Raw genomic sequence first — 19,139 nt, forward strand, 5'->3', positions numbered from 1 at the left:
TAAGTATTTAAGTCTCTGTATGGACACCTATTTTTCTTTATCAGGTGACTATCTAAGAGCCCAGTGGCTGAATCATATGCCTAGTATACATTTAATTTTGTAAAAAACTGACAACTGTTTTCCAAAGTTGTTGCACCATTTTGCTTTCCCACTTGCAGTTCATTTGAGTTCCAGTTCTTCCATATCATCTCCAACACTTGGTATCATCAGTGTTTTTAATATTAATTATTTTAATATGCATGTAGAAATATCATTGTGGTTTTGATTTACATTTTGTTAATGACTAATGATATTAAGCACCATTTCATGGGCTTACTTGCCAATTACATAAATCTTCTTTGGTGAAATATCTGCTTAAATTTTTGCCTTTGTGTTGTTTTGTTTGGTTTCTTATCAATGGATTTTGAAAGTTCTTTATATAGGCTGGATACAAGTCCAATATCATTACATCCTTCTTAAATATTTTGACCCAGTCTGTGGCTTGTTTTCTCCTTCTCTTTATATGACTCTTGGTTCTATTTCTGAACTCTATTCTGTTCACTGATCTATTCGTCTATCTTTGCATCAAGGTCACATTTTACATAGTCCCTTAATTTTTCAAACACTAAAATTTTATAAAAACCTTTACATACATTATTTTGTGCTTCCAATTTTGTTTGAAATGTATGTCATTAATGTCTTCAATCCCCAATGTACAATTGTAGGAAATGAGCCTCTGAGACTAAGAGACTTCCTTAAACTCACTTAGCTAGTGAGTGGCTTCATCTGGAATAAAAGCAATGCCTTCTGATCTCAATTCAGGCTTTGTTCCATCATGTCATGCTATTCTCACTAGATTCTGGGGAATGCAACCAGATTTAATTATTTATACCAAAACCAATCTCCTCCCACCTGAAAAATATTTGAGATGGGCTTGCATAAAAGTTATAAGAAAATTAAAGCCATACAATTCCTCATGATTTGTTTATACTTGCTCTTGACTGATTCAGGCAGGAGGGAAGTAACTGAATAAAGTGTATATTCTAATTTTAGGTATTCTAAACCATTCTGTAAGTTCTTAAAATGCTGGAACCATATTATCTTATTTTTGTCTATTTTCTTAGCACTTAGCACAATGCTTGGGACAAAACAGACAATTTGTTGTTGTTGTTTTAATAGTTACTATTACGACTGAGATTTGGTGAGTGGAAAAAGCAAAGGCAGAGATAATTAGCATTTGTTCCTGGAGTTAAATGGGAAAAATTACATTTTTTTCCTTTAGCACACTTTGAGCAAATAATTCCTAATCACTTTATGTCCAAGTTTCTAATCCAAACATATAGGTTGGATATAGGCATTGAAAATTGTTGAACTTAAGATAGTTATTAAATCAATTAGGAATCTATGGTCCTATACATGTGCTAAGATGATAGCTGAATGAGAGACCGTTTTTGCACTCATTCAGAAGCTCTTTCGAGGAGCTCTCAGTCACTTGGAACACAGGCCATTTGAGTACTCAACTTTCCTCTACCTTGGCTGACTTCTTCTCCAATGTAATAGCATAGTTCCCACTCTATGGGAGAGAAATAGAACTCAATAACAATCCTGTAACCAAAGGAACATCATGGTGCCCATCCAAGTTCCCAAGTGAGAGTGAGATGTACCAGCATGTCACCATGCAAGGATTAAGGGACAGTTGCACAATGTATTTCATAACAACCAACAGACTGATCAACTGCCAAGATAATTTAATTATTAAAGCATTGAAAACCCATCAGCTTGAACTTTTTACAGCCTAAATAATGTGTTCTCTTCCAACATCCCATGTGGCAAAAAGACAATGCCCTAAGTTATTATGTTATACAGAAGCTAAGGTTTTGTAAAAAAAAAATTATTTAATTTGTCCCATTAATCTTCTGATTCTCTACAGCCGTATGTGATATTCCTAAGTGTATGACTCCATTAAGTAATTAACACTTTACCGTTCTATTTTTTTTATACAGTTCGGAATGATTTTTTAAGTTATTTTTATTCATTGCCTCTGATTGTATAGGAAAATGGGGTTTAGGAATGATAAATTTGGCTTCTGGCCACGATGGAATAACAAGCAAATGGATTTACTCTGTTACCTGAAACAAGCAAATGTTCTAAACAAATATAAGAAACAAAAACGTTGAAGATGTTTGAAATCAACAAACAAAGGATGGTGAGCCCTGAGAGATAAGAACCAAATAAGATGTGCACAATGATTGCCCCATGTTACTGATTTGAGAGAATCTCCAAGCTTCAGTGCAGGGACCAAGAACTCAGTCAGAACCCAGAGCACTTCTTGAGTTGGAGAGACGGTGCTAAGTCCAGGAAGAACAAAGTGCTAGAATATGTAGAGCAGAGTACCAGAGGGGTGACAGCTGAATAGAGAACTCGAGATTCTGTGGCATAAACAAACTAATGAAACAGAAAAGGGAGTATAGAAATAGGCTTGAATATTTGAACAGCTGATTCTGAAAAAAAGTGCAAAGACTTCATTAAGAAATAAGATAGTCTTTTTAACAAATGTTGCTGAATGACTAGGTAACTATGCAAAAAGAATAACTTATTTATACCTTGCAACATATACAACAATTAACTCAAAATAAATTACAGTACTAATTTTAAAACTCGAAATGACAAAATATCTAGAAGGAAACAGGAGAAATTTGTTATGACCTTAGGTTAAGTAAAGATTTTATAGATATAACCTCAAAAATATGGTCCATAAAAAAAAACACAGATAAATTGGGAACTCATTAAAATAAAAAGTGCCTGTTCTTCAAAAGACACAGTTAAAAGAATGAAGAAACTAACCACAGATAGGGAGAAAATCTCCACAAATGAGCACAAATCAAATATATGATAAATATCTTGGATCAAGATATTGAGTATATAAACCTTAAATATAAGAGAGAGGTCCTGGGGGGAAATATATATTTGGAAGCTATCAGTAAATAGATAATTACTTGAAGACATACAATTTGATGAGATCATCAAGAAGGTGGATGAAGAGAGAGAATGTAAGGAGTGTAAGGAAATGTCTTGGAGCACTCGGCTGTTAAACATTTTAACAGAAGGGAAAAGCACAGGAGACTGAGAATGAGGGGCTAATATTGTAGGAAGAAAACAAGCATACTGCGATGTCTTAGACACCATGAAAGGAGTATTTCAGGGAGGAGGAAGTAGTCAACTGTGTTCAATGATTTTGGTAGGTCAAGTAAGTTGAGGAGTGAGAATTGACCACTAAGTTTAGTGGTGTGGAAGCCATTGGTGACACTTACAAGGGTCATATTTTGTGATGAAGTGATAAAGGGAAAATTCTGTTTGGAGTGGTAGGTTTAGGAGAAAATAGGAGGTGGGGAACTGGAGACAGCCAGTCCAGAAAATTCTTGCAAGGAACTTTGCTTTAAGGAGATCAGAAAGTTGGCATGATACCAGGAGAGGGGAAAGTGAAATCAAAAGCAGTACCTCTGTACCAAAATGAGAGAAATAACAGTGTGTGTGCTGATAGGATTAATTCAGGAGATTGAAAACATTGATGATATAAAGAAGAGAGGGCAATTAATAGAGTGGCATTCTTGAGTAAATAAAAGGGAATAGGATCTTGCACTGAGAGGAAGGGGTTAGCCTTAACTAGGGGTACCGACAGCTTACTGACTATAAAACGGGAGAAAGCAGAGTATGCAGACATTAATACTGCAAAGTGGAAAGATATGACAGTAGGAGTTTATAAAAGTTCTATTCTGAATGATTCTATGGGAGGCAATGGTATTTTATGGCTGCTTTTGCCCTACAAAGGCAAAGTTAAATAGCTGTGACACAGACCACATGTCCCACAAAGCCTAAAATATAATATTTACTATACGGTCTTTTCCAGAAAAAAAGTTTGCCAAAGAGATTGATGCTTCTGAGTTCCAGCTTACTCATGTATTCAAAGAAATTTTAACAAGTGTCTACTATATATCATGTTCTTTGCAAGGTAGTGGGATAGAAAGAGCTACTGAAATTGACATGATCTCTCATTCTTTCACTTGTTCATGTCTGATTATTTTCCTCGACACACAATAGAAGCAGCTTCTGCAAGTTATCATAACTTAAATGTCACATACACTAGACAGCCTCTGTCTTACTTGTTCCCTTGGCCAATTTTGAATATATTAACGCATATCCCATGTTCTCAAGACCCTAGAATCATCCTTTTATCCTCTTTATGTGAAAAGTTTCAGTGCATCTTTCAAAAAACCAGGGACAATGACAGACAACTTATAAATTTCTGTCTTAGGAGTTTGGAAGGCATTCACCAAGATGAAATAAGGGAGGAGGTGTTGGGTCGATAAGAAGAAATTAAAAATAGTGATTTGGGCTAGAGACAAATGCAATTTTAAGAATCATTAGCATATAGATGATAGTTGAACCTATGGGAGTAGAAAAAAAATGAGAAGCTTGTGGGTTATTCAAGGAAGTTAAATGTAACCAGAAGACAACAGTATAGTACAAGTCAATTCAATTCAACTAACTGATATTTCCCCCAGTGCTCACTATTTGCCAGGATATATAGAGAATTTGAGCAAAGTAATATAATAAAAAAATTAAAGAGGAATAAGGTGGAAAACCAAGCTGAACCTTCTAGATTACTTAGGAAAAAAATGTGTAAGATGGTACTTCGTTTAATGAATTTACAAAATACAGCATTTAACCATATTTTGAACACATTTTTATGACTAGAAATTATTTAATGTCTTGTCATTACGTTTACACAGCCAAGCCACCCAAGAAGTATTTTTATTTAGATTTTTACACAATGTTTTATTTTTCAATTTGTACACAATTTATTCAGAATATCACATTCCTTATCTGAATCCATTTTTATTGGAGTTTTCTCAAAAGTAGCATCTTTGTTTCCTTCAGGCCACTTTTCATATTTTACATCTAACTCAATAAATGTCAAAAGTGGCTATATTTCTGGAATAATGGCCTGAAATTTTTTTTTGTTTACAATTTTCCCACTTATTTTTTAGCCTTAAAATATTGTTTCCCATGATAGCAGAAACAAAACAATGTTGTAAGGTGATAACCTTTCCATTGTCTTGTTTCAACCCATAATAAACAAAAAAACTGTCAACTTCTTAATTCTTCCTCTGCCCACCTCTCTCTTTATGACCCTGAAGTTCATTTATAATGGGGGAAACTGTTAGGGGCACTGTTGGTGGGCTGGGTTCTCAGAAGTATACAGTTTCACAGAGAATACAAACTTTGGGGGTTTCTCTTTTTCTTTAATTTAAAAAAATTTCTTCTTTTAAATAAAGGCAAGAGAAGCAGGTAAACATGTGGTTGATCTGATTAGAAAATTAGAAATCACTTGGAACTGATTTTAAAAATTGTGTAAAATAATTTTTAACTAAGAAAAATTTATTTTCACTAAATGTATTTTTAAGCAAATCCTTTTCTAGTGTATTTTATAATTCATTATTTTGGCCTTAGTTTCTCAGTTGCAGTATGGGAGGACAAATAGCTGTTTTACAAAATGGCATCCCTTTCTAAAATGATATTAATGTAGATCAGGGTTTCTCAGTCTTGGGACTATTGACATTTTGGCTGAGAAACTTTTGTTTGTGAGAGGCTATCCTGTGTAAAATAGGACATTTAGCAGTATCCCTGGCCACTACCCACTAGATGCTAGTAGCATCCCTCAAATTGGGACAATCAAAAATGTTTCCAGACATTGTCAGATGTCCCCGGGGGTGAGGGTGGTGAGGAAGGAGGATGAGAATAACTAAGGCAAATTTAACAAAATCAATATTATTTAATGATAATTATTGAAGAAAAATTTAATGAGGAGGTTTTGGAGTTTTGGTTTATTTCTCTCCCTCCCTCCCTTCCTTCCTTCCGTCCCTCTTTCTTTTTTTCCTTGTTCCCTCCTTCCTTTTTTCCTTCTTTGCTTTCACGCATAAATCCTCATTCAACAAATTTTACATGGAAGTCCAATGTGCAAAATTTTACATAAAATTCCAATGTGTGAAAGTCTAACATATGGGCTGAACTCCTTGAAATGTGTGGTCCTGAGATTTACTACATTTATCATGATTTTTATTTTCTGTATTTTATGATGTTATAAAAAGCTTACTGGCCAGGGAAAGATTGCTGCTCCCAGAGCAAGCTCTTTCTTAGCAATGGGCTCAACTGAGAACACTTCTCTCATATGCAAACCAACCAATCCTGAGTCTACAGCCCTGCCCCCTCACCCCCCCTCTCCACCAGCTCCTTATCTAGCTCTCACACACCAAGCCAATATCACTTTGCCTTCTGTCTCAGGTATCAGGCAACCAGAGATCAATCACCACTTTAGCCCAAGCCTGCTGGAATTATTCAAACTAGCCAATCCTAAAATATATCCCTTGCCTTTCCTGTGAAATCCCCAATAAAGGCTCTAGTCTAGACTTTGCCCCTTGCTCCTGTCTTCTGCCACCTAACCAAACCCTTGCACTTCCCCGGTGGCCCTGCACGGCGTGAAGTGACCCACTCTTTGGGGCCTATGAGTATAATGAATTACCTCGAAGCCTCATGCTCATTTCTCCCTGTGTCCACATCGACTTTATCATAGACATAAACATCCATTTACTTTTACACAGGAGTCCAATATGTACAATTTTACATGGACAGCTAATACATGAAATTCTTGCAGACGGGCTGCTTTCCTTGAAATGGTGTGGCCCTGAGACTTACTTTAATAATCATGTTTTTATTTCTGTATTTTATGATATTTGTGAGGTATAAGCAAAATTTACACTCTTAAAACACTGACCCTCTTGACTCTGCCTTATCTTCCAACTCTCCAGCCCAATGACTACTGAAAAGGTTCTGTCGATACCTTGACTTCTTTAATCCTCATAAATGAATTGATGTAGGTATTATCCCCTCAGACTTACAGAAGCTTAGCTATTAAATGGTTGCCCAAATTTAATTGTTATTTTTTCCATAGTAAAATACTTTCTTAAATTGAATCTTAATTAAGGGTGAGCCACTATTAGACTTGTGCTACATGTGGTATGTACACTCATATTAAGGATTGAATGTTGTCATTATTTATTTTATGGATTAGCTTCAACCTCATCCACTGAAGTTTTCCTTGCCGTTAGTTTGCTCCTCTACCATTGACTGCATTCAAACTAAAATGCAAATTGAAATGTGCCACTTTTTCTCAGAACCCCATGATGATTTCTCGTCATTTGCCACATATGAGTTAAACTCCTTAAGGTAGCATATGGAGTTCTCCAAGATAGAGCCTCTGCCTACCTCTCCATGTTTATAACTAACTTGAATAACATTCTACTGCTCATAATGTTCCCTGTGTCTACTCCCACCTTTACATCTATGTGAGTGTTTCTGACATAGATGCTTATGCATCTCTGCTTGGAAGAGACCCTTCCTTTCAGCTAATTCCTTTTCACTTATTACAGCTCAACTCATGGATTATCAACGTTGGTAAAACCTTTCTTAGTAACTCTATTCATTTATTTTTGGCCACGCTGCAGGGCATGTGGGATCTTAGTTCCCTGACCAGGGATCAAACCCATTCCTCCTGCAGTGGAAGCATGGGGTCTTAACCACTAGATCACCAGGGAAGTCCCAGTAATGCTGTTCTTAACTCTGGGTTATATACGTTTGTTTCTATTCTTAATACCTTTATAATAACCTGTTATCTCTATCATTACTCTTAGAACACAGCAATATAATTATCTGTTTGTTTTTGTTTATTTGTTTTTGTTTGTTGTTGTTGTTGTTGATTTTTTTTGGCTTGCAGGATCTTAGTTCCCTGGTCAGGGATCAAACCTGGGCCCTGGCAGTGAAAGCGTCGAGTCCTAACCCCTGGACCGCCAGGGAATTCCCTATAATTGTCTGTTTTGATGCTTATCTCCTATACTATCTGACAATTTTTTGAGAACTAGGTTGTAGAATTAATTTTAAAATCAATACCTTGCATAGACTGTGAATATGGGAATTGTATAAATCTTTGTTGGCTACATGGATTAATTTCATCTTAGTATCCTCAAATTAACAACTAGGTTAAATTTTTATCATGGTGCTAAAAAAATTATCTTTTAAAAATAGGACAGTCTCCTTAGCTTGCCTAGAATGTTCTACTGATTGCAAATCTCAGGACGAGAAGGTGTGAAGAGACCTACAGAAATTCATTACCTTTTTTTGAAAAATAATTACATGACACATTTTTTTTCTTATTGATTGCCACAGGCTGACTCATCTTTGAGGACAGAGGATGACATATATATTTTGGGATATTTTAACAATAACAGAAGTAGAACATGACTCATTGAGCCTTTGAGTGGAAGGGAAAATAATTTCAGGTTGCAACTTTTAATTTAGATAAATATACAAACCACCTGGAAGTCAGATACATTTTAAACTCTGAAATTAAAGTAAATAAGTGGGGGGAGGGAAGTCAGGAGTGAGAGTCAATGTTTTATAGAAACTATAGATTTAGGCAATCTTGTTGAAGTAAACTGTATTCTTATAAAACCTAAAATGATTAAAGACACGAGATGAAAGCTTAGGTAATCCTAACTGAAGCCAGTGATTAGAAAAAAAAAAAAAAAAAGGTTTGCAATCACGTAGGCAAAGGTTTCAATGTGGTGTTTGTTAACTTATGATTGTCCTTGTCCAGCTTCTTTGTCCTTTGTGAATCCTCAGTGATCTTTCTCACTCACATTCTCATTCCCTAGAACTGTTGTTATTCTGTCTTTCCTTCCCAATATGGTCAGAAAACTGCACTGGAAGCTCAAAGGGAACTTATGCTTTACCTTAACCTTAAAATTCTTTATTAGACCCGGGAAATGAATTCTAAGCTCTCACTTGATTATACCTGTAAATTAAGGGTGACATACCATTCATCAGGGATAAATGCTAAATGATCTATTCTGTGTACATAGTATCCAACAGCAAAGTAATGTGTGAACAATTATAAAATGAGTCACTGTGATTCTCTACCTTTGCAAAAGCATTTCTTTTTGAAAACTGTGTTTTTCAAAATTATCTTTCCTTCCTCTGTTCAGTATCCCAGGGCTCAGCATTCTACTGCCAATATTCTTTGAGATACAAGTAAATGCCTGAACTTTCCCAGATGGTCATGTTGGAACTTAATTGAAGACACACCTCTACTACAATTAGTTGGGAAAGTTGGAACTAGTGTTTCTTAAAAGCCTATCAAAATGTTAGTCATTGCATCATTATTATAATACTATGAGGCAGAATTATACCCATTTTATAGATGATAGGAGTATTAGTACAGTACTTCAATTGCCTTCACCTACTTCTTAGAATAGCCTACACAACAAGCTAAAGGAAAGAAACATTTCAAGGTCAGAGTACAGTTAGGCCCTGCAGTTTGGGATGCTCAGCAAGGACTGGCAGGGATGTCCAGTGCCCATGGAAGACTCTCAACTGACTCATAGAATTTATTCACACACCCAGGGTCATATAGATGGTAAAGTCTTTCTGCTTCATCATATTGAATTCATTTCAGATTCTCCAAGTACACTCATACTTGCTTCTTTTGATCCCCACTACAGAGATTAACGGTCCACTATTTACACTCTGTCTTTCTAAATCTGGCTCAACATTTTCCATTTTCCTGTGATTCTTATTACATTTTACATGCTGACTACCACTATACACAAACTCTTGCGCCTGGTCTTATCTTTTGTTTTTTAAAAAATTTTGTTCCTTTAAACTCTGTACTCTTATACTTCGAGGCAAAATAGGATAGTGATTAGAAGCACACATCTGTATGTCAGATTGTGTGATTTCTAATTATATCATCAGTTCTTTATAGTTGTGTGATATTGGGCACTGAATATAAAATCTTTTTTCTTTGATATTTATAAGAAAAATATTTTATTTTTCAAATTTTTATTGGAGTATAGTTGATTTACAATGTTGTGTTAGTTTCTGCTGTACAGCAAAGTGAATCAGTTATACATATACATATATCCACTCTTTTTAAGGTTATTTTCTCATATAGGTACATATGTATATCTATAAAATCTTGATGCTTCAGTTTGTGCATCTGTAAACAGGGGTATAATACACATTCCTCAAAGAGTAATTGTGGGATTAATTGAATTAAAATAGATGATCAGTTAGAAGAGTGCTTTTCACACAATAAGCACTCAATAAGTGTTAATATCATCATCATCACCACCACCACCATAATTATTATATTCATCCTCACCATTCTACCAAAGCTGTTTCCTCAATAACATTTAGGTAACTCTTAATTTTTTTTTTTTTTTTTTTTTTTTTTTTTGCAGTACTCAGGCCTCTCACTGTTGTGGCCTCTCCCGTTGTGGAGCACAGGCTCCGGACGCGCAGGCTCAGCTGCCATGACTCACGGGCCCAGCCACTCCGCGGCATGTGGGATCTTCCCGGACCAGGCACGAACCCGTGTCCCCTGCATCGGCAGGCGGACTCTCAACCACTGCGCCACCAGGGAAGCCCCAACACTTAATTTTTAAAAGCAACAGATATTTGTCAATCTTTGTTATTTTTGATTCACGTTTGCAAAACATGGCCCTGTTGACTGTTGTGTCTGTCAGAGTCCAGCACAGAAACAAACCACTCTACATATTTCAAGCAGTATGGTACGAATACTGGGAATTAGTTGCTTACAAAATCATTTGACTGGAGGACTGGAAGCCAAAATTATTTGATTGGAGGACTGGAAGCCAGAAAGGGCACCACTGTACTATTGAGTCCAAGAGCACATCATCATTGATAGGACTTAGAAGTCAGGATGGTGCTTCTGTGCCGCTATTTACACGATTACGAATGCCATTCATACTCTTGAAGCTAGGCTCAAGCTACCAGAAAATTGAGTCTGAAGAGTCAACTGTTTCTAAACAGCCACATTTCATACTATTCCTTGTTAACAGAAACTGTAGCAGGAAGGAGATCTGTATCTCACATCATCCTTGACAAAGGAGTTTTGGACATGTAGTTTTTAGCTTCTTTTTTCTTTTTCTTTTGTCCTGAAAGTTCTGTCCTGATAACTTCAACTGTCATCTCCCTTTAGCTAACTACCAAATCCCTACTCAGAGCTCTGACCTTCTTTCTTTAACTTCAAATACATTGCTCCAAGAAATATTGGAAATTTTCACGTCTATCATACCATAGCCTCAAACTCAATATATTTATAGTGTAACTAAACAAACACAAAATTCAACCAAAATGTCTCTCTGTATGTACGATTTTAATTAGTGATGCATTTTCTCCAAAGTGTTCAGGTGAAAATTTTTGTTTATCACAACCTAAAAACTCTCCTACTCTTGTTTGATACGTAGTTAAACGGTAGAAATTCTGAAAGAGTAAATGCATGGTCTTCAGATGATCATCCATAAACCTCAAATCTTTTATTTTGGCTTTTCCTTTTTTAAATTAATTTTTATTGTAGTATAGTTGCTTTACAATGTGTTAGCTTCTACTGCACAGCAAAATGAATCAGCCATACATATACATATATCACGTCCCTTTTGTATTTCCCTCCCATTTAGGACAGCACAGTGCATTAAGTAGAGTTCCCTGTGCTATACAGTATGTTCCCCTCAGTTGTCTATTTTATACACAGTATCAATAGTGTATATGTGTCAATCCCAATCTCCCAATTCCTCCCACCCCACCACTTTCCTCCTTGGTATCCATACATTTGTTCTCTATGTCTGTGTCTCTATTTGTGCTTTGCAAACAAGGTCAGTAACAGCTGGAATACATATTCCCTATCACAGCATGATATTACAGTAATTTTTTTAGCTCTGAATTACAGTGGATTTTTACATTTAACCAAATATATTTGGGAATGCTGACATCCTACTATGGAAATTTAGGAGTCTAACAAAGAGACTCATTGGATGGAGAAGTTGTTACAACATGTGATATAAAATTACCAGCAAGGAGTTATATAAAATCAGATAGATTCAAATTTTATCTTTGACACTGTGTGTTTCCTTGGGAAATTTACTTAAAATATCTAACCCCAGGCTTACTTAAGTGTAAAATAGAGGTAAAAATGGTACCTACATTATAAGGAGGTCATTATGAAGAATAAGTATGATAATGATATAATAAAGCACTTAACGCAATACCAGCCAAAAACAAACAATAAATTTTGGTTAATATTATCATCACTGATATTTATGCCATCGCTCCTTTCTTTTAAATATGTTTTAAGGTAATGCTGCAGTTGGTATAATTTGATAGTCATTATTATACCTTGTAGATTCACAGATATAAAACTGCTTAGAAGAACTTACGGACCTGTGGTGTAGATTCTGTGTAGAATCCTAGGGTTCATGTAGGTAACAGATGTACTATGTTGAGTAGATTAGAAGATGGTAAGAAGTAGGTCTGGCTTTAGTTCCCACAATCAGTTTTTACAAATAGTGGTATTTAATGCAATTCAACTTACAAATATTTAAACAATCAATTTATAAATACTGGTATTTAATATAATTCAATTGATAAATATTGGTATTTAACATGATTATCCTTTGTATGTGTGTGTGTGTGTGTGTTGGGGGTGGTGGTGGAATATTTAGGCAGCAAACAGAATTTGAAAACCATTGCCCTGAGTTATCAGTAAAAATTTTTCTCTTCTGCTAAACATAACAGTGGACTATGTTGATATTTAATAGTAAAATATGATTTTTTTTTAGTTCAGCCACACACTACAAATATGTTAAACTGAACAACATAAGGATAGTCTTACAATACTAGAGAAAATGTTAAACTCTCACTTACACCTTTATTTCTCGGTTTTGATAGTGTCTTTAATTGTGTGTTGAAATAGGACTGAAATAGCCCTTTAGAATAATTGATTATAAGTCACCAGGGATTATGCAAACTCGCACTTTGGGTCAGGGATTGTCTTAGAAAGATATTGCAACTGTTAAGATAAGGAGTTCCCTCTAACTCTATGCATGGAGTTGGCTCAATAAAAATTCCTTAAATAAATGAATGAAGGAATTAATTCATTGGTTAATGACTTAATTAACTTGAACTTAATTTGTCATGACACTTTTCTTCAATTTCAATTCTGAAAAAAAAAACCTTTATTTTTTACATTAAATTTCAAAATAGTGAATTTTATCAAATGTGGACAAGTTTCTTCCTTGTCTAAATCAGCAGCTTTTAGAAATATTTTTTTTTTCTATCAGCAGCTCCTAGATGTACCCACTGTGTATAACTGCCAAGCAGATTTGGGAGGCCACAGAAGAACAGGGATGGAGAAATGAGAACATCATGGGGAGGAGGAAGTCATTACCAAGGCGTGAGCACATGCTGTTCCCCACCACCCTGAGTGAGCCAGTCCACAGAGCACACCCAGGGACCTCCCACCATAGATATATTTCTGGCTTCATCTGGGAGAAGCAACAAGTTGACAGTCTCTGCTTCCTCATGGCAGCCAGAGACTTGCTGAAAACTGATATCATTTGGGCCTATCTCCCTGCAAGACAAAAAGCATAACATCCCAAAGAGCGAAGCATGTTCTCCCCACTATGTTAGGGGGAGAGTGGGGAGAGCTCTGCCTGCTTGGAACAGCCAACTCTTTAACGGGAAGGCAGCAGAGTTTTGCAAGGCAAGGGAGCTGGGGGAATGCTCTGAAAACCACACCTCCTCCTTTTGGCACTGGACAGCCACTGAAAATCATTCTTTGGGGACTGGTTTTTGGAAAACTTTTATGCTCATGATGAAAGCACACATTCTAACAGAAGGTCTGTTGCAGGACTAGAGCTTAGAAAGTAAATGGCAAGAGGACATTCTTAATGAAAAGCCAGTGTTCTCAGGAGACAGCAGCCAACTTGGATGGCTACGTTAGGAATATAGACACTGCCATGATGGGGTTAGCAGTAGAGTAGGGTGGTAAAATGCACAGAAATATAACCTTGGTAGAAATTAGTACATGCTAAAAGAAAGGTACAGATAAATTGCACATGGGATCAAGGAATCAAAGAGCGATTACTTCCACTGAAAAAAATTACCAAAAGCTTTATAGAAGAGATACAACCTATAAACAGTACTCAGTAAAGCATAAAGATGTTGTGCTTAAAAAATCTAGAAGAATAAGTTTGAAGCGTTCCCATCTCAGGGAAACAATTGTGTGTCGTGTTATTTTACCTTTATTGAATTAAAAGTAATTAGAATCCCTTCAGCTAAAGCATCCTATTGGAATTTTAAATGGGATTATATTACATTTATAAATTAAGTTGGAGATAATGGATATCTTAAAAATATTTGGTCTTAGTCTACAGGCTTATCTCACTGAATTAACCCCATTTTCTCTAATTTGCCTGAGAGGAGAGTATTGAACTTTCACTTTCTTGTATAATATCCATTTTCCATTGTTCCATCATGCAGTTTGTTTTGTCTTGGTAAGTGTTTGGATTTCTTGTCATTAAAATATTATTGGGATCTGAGTATGGGATAAGATCGTAGAATGACCCTGTCCAAAAATAATGCCTGCCTCTGTGCTAAGTGTAATAAAGACAATATTACTTCAAGACAGAAAATGTATTTTCCAGTGAGATTCACTCTTGTTGTGTGTTTTCCTAACCTTTACCACATTCATCTTTCTATACACACTATGCCTTCTAAAGTCTGAAAACAGAAAGCTAAGACTCCCTGATTTAGAGTGGATTAAAGGGATAAATTTGTGGTGAGAAATGTATTTCTCTACCCACCTCACAGGGGCACAACCTTTGAGGCTGGCCATTTCTGTGGGAAATGGTGATTACAGTCAGTTTTTGAATTTCAACTGAAATATACTTAAGAGAAAATTGTTTTTCTCTGAACAAATAAACTATGACTAAATTTAGAAACCAACACCAAAGCATTATGGTTTCATGAAAATAGAGTAAATGGGTCATCTCCATATTGCTGAAGTATTGAATTAACATAAAATATTTTTATAGGAGATTATTAGCTGTTTGTAAACAATTTAAGAAAAAATGCACAGATATGTATGGTTTTGGATTCCATTTGAGGGGTTTTACTGAGACCTTGATGTCTATTGTTGAACCAAGGATTGGAGGATGCCAGGTCAGGAAACCATGATCTATATTGTTTAAGATGACCTTTAAAAGTGTAAGAGGCAAATACAAAGGATGGAATTAAGCCCAACCTGGTATGAGATGATCGTAGCATCTGATGAAAATTGGAGAGGGTCTGGAGATGAACAGGATCCATGACTAAGGACTCGGAGATAATTTTGTCCCAAACTTCCCTTCAAAAAGAAAGAAAAAAGTAAAAGTATTTAAACAAGTTATTTAAGCCATATTTATATGCTTTGAAAATCTATACCTATAAAACAGTGGGAAATTTTGTCAGACTAACTATTTATATCATGTGTTGAAAACCTGGATAATCAAATACCAATGCTAATTTTAACTGAAAATAATCAAAATAATTATTTTACAAATTCAACAATATTCTTCATTATATTCATCATCATATTTTGCTCAATAGCAGGAAGCTGGCCCAAATGTATAGAGCTGCTTTAAAAGAATTTGATGTGAATTATTATTAATTTTGGTAACATATAAAAATTCATTTGTTTTATTTAAAGATTTCAAATCAGCTTTCATCATTGCTGTTAGAGTCAATGCTGCACCTTTAAGTGACAATGACTACATGCCTTATTGATAAATGACAGGGCCAGAAAATAAAGCTACCAAGAGCAAACAAGGTTGGAAGAGAGATTTGGCTGAAAGCTAGAGTTTCTTATATGAAGTAAGACAAATGCTCAGAGAATCACTTTCAAGTCCTGTTCTCACACTCCTAGGGTCAGAGGAAGCTTATTGGAAGCATTTCTTTGGTGTGGAGGCCAATTTTCTTCACATTCTATCCACCTGCTTCAGCATAGTGATGTGATTAGAAAAGTTTTAGGCTGAAAACCTAGAAATCTTGATAATGCGGAGCCCTGGTATTTCTGTTCTGAAAAAATAATGGAGGTCCTAGAGGAACAGCCATCTAAACCCAATGAAAGAAGTTAAGCTTTCACCCAAAACTTTGATCAGAAAAATCAATGGAGTAAAATTAATGCTGGCTCTCACTTAGAGCCAATGCCCAATTTGCACAAGCATAGGGCCAATATGAAAAAAATCCAAAGCAATGAACAGCACCAGAGTCAGATCCAGGTTTTGTGGGACCTGAAACTTACATAAGTTGTGAGCCCTCCTTTTAGAAAACTAATTTTAAAAAACATACTTTGCAAAATTTACAGGCACAACCAGAAGGTAAGGAGCCCCCAAACTCAGGCAGTAGCTATGGCTTAAATTTAAATAGGACTTTCGCTGTTTTACCTAGTATAAACATTCTTCCTTTAGGAACCAAGACCTCTAGGCCCGGAAAGTGTAGAGAGCCCACATTTGTGGGTATAGAAATCACAAATTATTCCTTAAGCAAATAATTGAAATAATGTTAAATGGGTCCACTTCCCATTATCCTACTTCCACACCTTGGTTCCTAGACCTATGCATTCCTTTTGTTGGGGGCACAGTATCATGTAAAGTTAATGTACATATCAACCCAGGAGGATGGCTCCCATTCCTCACAAGACTTTATCTCTGGTGCTCATCTGTGGCTTCAACAGGTCATTCCATCATTCTATCAGATCAAAAACTTACAGGCAGTGCAACAGATGGTAGGAACACTGGATCCTGTTGTCAAGTGCTCATTACCTCTCCTTTTTGGTGTAAAATGGATTTCATGGTCTGTTACAGTAGTCTGCGGGATCCTATGTTAGTGGTTCAAATACTCTGCAAGCCCTGAAATAATGTTAGTTGAGGCTCTGAGGGTAGCAAAAGTAAACTAAGGGTACTAAAGGCAACCTTGTACCTATTCCAGTCAATGGAATGAGTCATTGCTCCTTCCATAGTGGAAGAAACCCAATGTAGTCAACTTGCCCTCAAACGGGGGGTTAGTTTCTTGAAGGAATGATGCAATGTTGGAGAGTGCTGCATCGGTCCCTGCTGCTGACTGGTTGGACACTTGTCAGAGACAATAGCTAGATCAACTTTTTGTGAATGGGAGCCCATGTTGGGGCCACATGCATAACCTCTGTCTATGCCCAAATAGTTCTTCCTTTCATATGCTCGTTGTGTCAGCACTAGAGTGGCCAATGACACAGGACAGCAGCTTTAGTCATCAGCAGGTTCCATCATTATATCTACTTGGTTGTTTCTGTTTAAAAGTACTTGCTCTCTGGTGGCTTAACTTGTGGTACAAAGATCTCCACACCTGTGACTACTCCCATGGATAACATCCAAATGCCTCTACTTCAGGCTTCCTTTTCCCTGGTCTTCCAATTTTTCTCCTTCTAAGCCCCTGACAAACTGGTCAAGACATCTGCCATTCCTCATGAGCTTACACATATATACTATGTGTTCCATCCTATAAATCTAGTTTTATCTCTTCCATATCCTCTGATGAACTTGGACATCCTATAGCTCCTTAATTTATATGTCTTCCACCAAAGTCACACTGCTTAGGGAGACTAATTAAAACTGCTATGTCTAGATTCTATACTCCTAGGACAGAATCTAATTAATTTAATTTATCCTGAGGAAACTCTGAGCTAAAATTTTTTTAACCCAGCCTTCACAAATTTACACACAACCATTAATGGCTCTCCTTGTGGAGGATCCTTAGACTACTGACTAAATTAACAGAAGTTATCAACATGCCCTCTTAACAATGTCATAGGTATAATTTTTTTGTAATATTTAGCATGGATAGGAGGACAATTGTTGATAACACAGATATGCTAAGTTAGCCTCATCAGGAAAAAGCACTACATTTATTCTCTGGGCAGCTCTGTGTAGCAGAAACACTTGCTCTTGCCATATTGATACTACTGCACATAAGTGGTTTCCCTCTTCTAACTGGAAGAAGATTGAAAGAGTTCTCGATGGAACTCACAGGCTGCAGAGATAAACTTCAACACTCTTTCTCTTCTGTTAGTCTGTGTCAGCTATTGAGAGGAGGAACTCCCTCTGGCTAGCAACTACCCTTTAATATCGAAATCACTGAGATACTTTGCTTAGATTATGTATTGATACCTGGTCCAATTAGCAATAGCCACTTATACACAACAACTCATTTGGATGGCCATGCTTCTGTGAGTACAGGAAGAGTCAAGTCTCAGAAAAGTGGGACATGGATTAGGAAGACAACCAAAAAAGTATGTCTGCTGCATACACAAAATTTACACTGCCATAAATATGACACTAAATCATAGTTATTTCATGTATTGGGGAAAACCCTAGCAGAAATGTTAAGCTGTTAAAGTCAATAGCATATAAAATATTGGATCCAAATGGCAAATGACCTCTGCTAAACTAGACATGTCTGCCAGAGAGCTCCAAAGAGTTGGCTCAGAAACATGTAACTTTCCCAAATATTGAAATCCTTTAAGCTTACTAAATTCATATTTAAAAAACCACAGAAGTATTTATTTCAGATTGAAGTGTTTTACCTTTCAATCACATGTATATTGTTCAATTTTCACAATGTTCAATATACATTTATGAGTATCCACTAAATTCTATCTTCTGTGCTGGGGAAGAGAGATTACAGCAGTAAAATATCATTTTCCTACATCCAAAGGGCAAACATTAAGATGATGGGTACCACCACATATTGGCAGGGATTTGGGAAGACAAGTAATCTCCTGCACTGCTGGTAGCAGTGTAAATTTTAGCAGACAAATTGGTAATCAATCTTGCAACATTTAGTGTAAATCAATATTCATAAACTCCGAAGCCCAGTATTAAAACTCCTAAATCAAAAACAAGTCTTTTAAGGGAAATGGACAAACATGTTCACCATGGCATGAGTTATGTTGTGAGGATTTGTAGGCAAACTAGGATTGTATTAGTAGGCAAATGTGCAGTGGTTAGAGATACCAGAGATACATAAAGTAATAAATATAAAAAATATAATTCTGAGTGGAAAATAAGTGAGAAATGTATATCACAATACTCTTCCTGCATATCAAAAGCTATATAGATATAAAATACCAAAATTATTCTTTATGTATATGTACATATATTATATATTATGTA

At 36.0% G+C, this 19,139-nt stretch overlaps 1 pseudogene across 1 annotated transcript in view; it reads right to left on the reverse strand.

Moving 5' to 3' along the window:
• Positions 1 to 17,111, reverse strand: part of LOC308630037 (metalloendopeptidase OMA1, mitochondrial-like) — a 142,643-nt pseudogene extending 125,532 nt beyond the window's left edge. The window contains exons 1-2 of the transcript in view: positions 16,980 to 17,111; positions 15,197 to 15,298 (exon numbers count right to left, since the gene is read on the reverse strand). The product of the transcript in view is annotated as a metalloendopeptidase OMA1, mitochondrial-like (transcript). The remainder of the gene's footprint in view (positions 1 to 15,196; positions 15,299 to 16,979) is intronic.
• Between the last annotated feature and the right edge of the window lie 2,028 nt (positions 17,112 to 19,139).

The sequence above is a fragment of the Mesoplodon bidens genome (assembly GCF_964165515.1).
Source record: "Mesoplodon bidens genome assembly, chromosome: 16".
NCBI classification, from domain to species: Eukaryota; Metazoa; Chordata; class Mammalia; order Artiodactyla; family Ziphiidae; genus Mesoplodon; species Mesoplodon bidens.